The sequence below is a fragment of the Gastrolobium bilobum genome, unplaced genomic scaffold, assembly GCF_033153095.1.
Source record: "Gastrolobium bilobum isolate Gb01-03AN ecotype WA unplaced genomic scaffold, APGP_CSIRO_Gbil_v1 utg1120, whole genome shotgun sequence".
Classification (NCBI taxonomy): domain Eukaryota; kingdom Viridiplantae; phylum Streptophyta; class Magnoliopsida; order Fabales; family Fabaceae; genus Gastrolobium; species Gastrolobium bilobum.
The window spans coordinates 110305-114910 of record NW_026895155.1 but is presented as its reverse complement, the minus strand read 5'-3'; positions in this window follow the sequence as shown (position 1 = coordinate 114910).

Below are 4606 nucleotides of genomic sequence, written 5' to 3'. Positions count from 1 at the left end.
GTTCGCCCCAGCCCCCCTATCTCGACGCGCTGGAGTAGATGCGGTGTCTGAGACGTCGTCCTCGACCTGGACGTGATCATAATCCATGTTGTCTCCGATCTGGTTTGGAGGCTGGTATACCTCCTCCAAGACTGGATCCAACGGTTGATTCTGGTTTGGGGGTGGCTGCTGGCTACTTCTCCTCGTCTGGATTGCCATCCCTTATGAGATTGGTGGGAACTTCAAATTTAGAGATGAATTCCCCACAGACGGCGCCAATGTTCTGTCCTTGAAACAGAGATGTCTAGCCTAATAGGCTAGTACGTTGATATTGGATCTAGTGCCCTCTCCAAGGTATCTATGGAGGAGATATCCCTGAGACAAGCAGATCACTGTGCACAGAACACTATAACGGCGTTAGCCAATGGGGTGTGTGTGTGCGCACAGTGACAGCATAACAGTAAGAGATAGAGCGTACGTACCTTTAGGGTTTACCTTTAGGGTTTACCTTTGTATTTATAGAGGTTACTTGTGGGTAGTGTGGATGGGCCTTTAGTTCCTCTGATGAAGGTCCAGGCCTGATAGCTATGCTGTCGTATTAGGATTAGTATCCTTATTGGATATCTATCCTTTATTGGTATCAATCCATATCTTAGATTGCCCCTTGCTGGGATTGCTACTTAATGGGCCCATATACGAGTCCATAACACCCACCAATGAAAATATTACATGTTAGCTAATTTTTTTTTCTGTCAGATTTTTTTCTCTCCTGTGATGTGTAATGTTCTCATTGATAAAATGTATTGAATTTAAGTACATCAGTAGTACCAAAAATTTATTCCGAATATCGTACAACGGGCCCAATGCCGACTAAGGCTTCTCCCTTGGGAGGCCCAGTCAACTAGTTGATTTGCACTTACGATCCTACCCCCAGTCTAGCACCCATGATCACCACTTCAGGATAATTGCTTTAGGGCTATTCATCACCACAATAATCATTCCTAAGGGCTTTATTTATATACCTGAACAGTATTCCAAGGGATCGCGGATCATACACATTGCATACTCTTGCACTCTTAAGCCCTAGAATAATTGTAACATCACGCGAATTTAGAAAGTTATATAATTTCTATTAGGAACATGAGAGCATATCTTGAAATCGAATTATAAATATAACTAGAGTGGAACTAATTCGAGTAGGTAAACTATTTTAGTGCATGCATGTTATTTGGAATAAGTAGGTATAGTTTCTGAATTCGAGTACTAGTTAAACGTATGTGATTGATTTTATTACAATGAATAAAAACTTAGTCCATAATTAGAGGGTACTCAAAATAATAAGCAATGGGTTAATTCATAAGGTAGGTGAGCCTCTTGGACATAAATCTTTGAGACCCAATCATTTTGAGGGCCGAAGGCCCAAGTGCCCTTAAGTGGAACTTATGTTCAGCCATGTTTCTTAACTAATCCTCATTTATCCTAAGAAAATCAGCATGGTTACCATACATTGGCCAAGCACATCCACATGGCAGCCCTTATCTACCCTTTCCTCATCACATGCGCATAGGATTGTGTAGGAAATTCTGATTGGTTGTTTTAGTTTCTAATCTCAACCAGCCATTCAAACATTCAACCAATGAGGGGAGAGTGGTCAGTTTGCATGTAATCCTATTGGGCAGAAACCCCACACTCCTTCTTATCCTCACTTATGTGCATGAAAAGGGAGAAAAGCCTAGTAATGTTCTGGTCAATTGTTAAAAGTAATCAGCCCTAGCAGCCTCTTCAGCCAATGAGAGGAAAGTAAAGAGATTGCAAGTTTCCTTATTGGTTCAACTCCACACACTCAATCCCATCTTATCCCCTCTCATTGTACGCCCCATAGGAGTATAGCTCATCTGTTTGTATTCTCTAATTCAAATTATATTATTCTGCCTTCACATCACCTTCTCATCTCCATGCGCTTACTGGTGGCGCTTTCAGCTGGGTGTTCATCAATTCTGTCGTGACCCAGACTAAGCCGCACCTTAGGCTCCTTCTCCTCCCTATGCGTGTGATTTTGGAATCCTAAAGCTGTAGGCTTGTCACTATCATTTCCTACACCGCCAGCCTTAGGGGAAGAGCACACAGAAACCAATTTTATCTCATCCTCACCTACCACACAAAACCGTGAACCATCCTCCTCCACCTCCTCAAAAACCGTGAGTTGGGAGGAAAATAGCATCACCAAAGTTTAATTCTCCTCTTCTGTTCTGGTCAGCTGATACAGAGATACTCTCTGTAACTGAATAACAGAACCAGATTTTTATTAACAATTGATCAATTCCTTTTCCTTACACATGTTGTTCTATTTAAAAGACACATCTAAGGTGCCATGCGGATTGACACGTATACTTCCTATGTACATATGAATGTTATACCAACTAATACAATGGATCTCTTATGGCCCACAGCCCAATAGACACTTCTACTGTTTAACAAAATCAACAGCCCATGTAGGAGCACCCTTAACTCTACGTCCCCTGCCTTCCTGTGTGATACTGTTTGTATCATCAGTCCCCCCTCGGAAAGCCACCTTGTCCTCAAGGTGAGGATAAGTATGATGTAACTCATCTGCATTCTCCCAAGATGCATCTTCAGGTACGGTAGAAGACCATTGCACGAGCTTTTGCAGCACAGGTTTCCCTCCAAGTGTGTGAACTCTGGATGCTAAGATGGCTACTGGAACCTGGATTGGTCTGTTATCAATGCTGGTTGTTGGCAAGGACGCACAAGGAGGATTCGATGAACCATGAAACAGTTTTAAAACTGAAATATGGAATACAGGATGGATTAAGCTTCCTTCAGGCAACTTGACCTTATAAGCCACTAGGCTAATGACCTGTTCAATTGTATAAAGGCCAAAAAATCGTTTAGCTAATTTGTGGTTAGATCTGCGTTCAACAGAAACCTGCCGATATGGTTGCAACTTAATCAATACTCGATCACCAACTTGGAAAAAACGCTCTTGGCGGTGACGATCAGCCTGAGTCTTCATTCTCAACTGTGCTCTCTGCAAGTGAACTTTAAGCAAATTCAAAACTTCATCTCGTTGCTGTAACATCATGTCAACAGCTTCCACACGAACAGTATCTTTATGGTATGGAGGAATGAGAGTTGGAAGCTTGCCATAAACTGCTTGAAAAGGAGACATCTGAATTGCTGAATGCACTGATGTATTATAGTGCAACTCATCTCAACACAACCACTGTGACCATTTAGTATTCTCCTCAAAACAAAAAGCCCTTAAGTATTGCTCCAAGTACCTATTGGTTACTTCAGACTGCCCATCCGTTTGGGATGGTACGAAGAGCTGGCCAGGAGTTTAGTTCCACTCAACTTAAACAAATGTTGCCAAAATTTACTCATAAAGATTGGATCTCTATCAGAGATCAATGATCTAGGAAATCCACGGTGCTTAACAACCATATTACAGAACAAAGTGGCGACAGTAGCTGCTGTATGTGATGTGGCCAATGGCCCAAAATGAGCATATTTCGATAATCTATCAACTACTACCAATATAGTAGTGTATCCATTAGATTTGGGCAAAGCAGTAATGAAATCAAGGGTTAAATCATCAAAGATAGCATCTGGTATTTTTAAAGGTTGTAATAAACCCAAGGGAACCTGAGTGGAGCTTTTGATCTGTTGACAAATGGAACATTCTTTAACAAACAATTTGACATCATGTCTCATGTTTTTCCACATGAAGGAAGTTGATAAACGAAGGAAAGTCCTCTGAACACCAGCATGGCCACCCATGGGTGTACAATGTGCTTCTGTCAATAATAATTGCTTCAAGGTGGATGTAGACCCCAGCAAGCATCTGTGCTTGTGAAACAGTATGCCATCTCTCCGAACTATAGCAGGATCAGGATGTGATCCATCCTCAATTGCTTTGTGAATTGCCATCAACTCAGTGTCAGTTTGATTTTCTTCCTTAATCTTCAACTATACATCCAAGGAAGGCTCAGAATGCATACCACAACACTGCATTGTCACCTCATCTGTAAACTGTCTAGAAAGGGCATCAGCAACTATATTGGAAGATCCTGACTTGTATTCAATGCTAAAATTGTACCCCATCAATTTGTATGCATATTTTTGTTGTTCAGGTGTTTGAATTGTTTGTTTCAACAATTCTCTCAAACTTTGGTGATCAGTTTTGATGATAAAGTGAGAACCAAGAAGGTAATGGCGCCATTTTTTTATTGCTTCAGTTATAGCATATAGCTCCCTAACATAAGCAGATGCTACAACCAACCTTGGTCCCCATCGTTTGCTGAAATAAGATACAGGTTGATTCTTCTGGAGTAATACAGCACCAACACCCACTCTGGAAGCATCAGACTCAACTACAAAGGAAGAAGTAAAATCTGGTAATTGGAGGACTGGAGTGCTAGACATGGCAACTTTCAAAGCCTGAAAAGCCTGAGTAGCATCCGAAGTCCATTCCCATTTATCTTTCTTCAACAAATCAGTGAGTGGTTGAGCAACAGAAGCATACCTTTGCACAAACCTTCTGTAATAACCTGTCAGCCCAAGGAAAGCTCTGAGTTGCTTGAGGGATGTGGGAGTTGGCCATTCA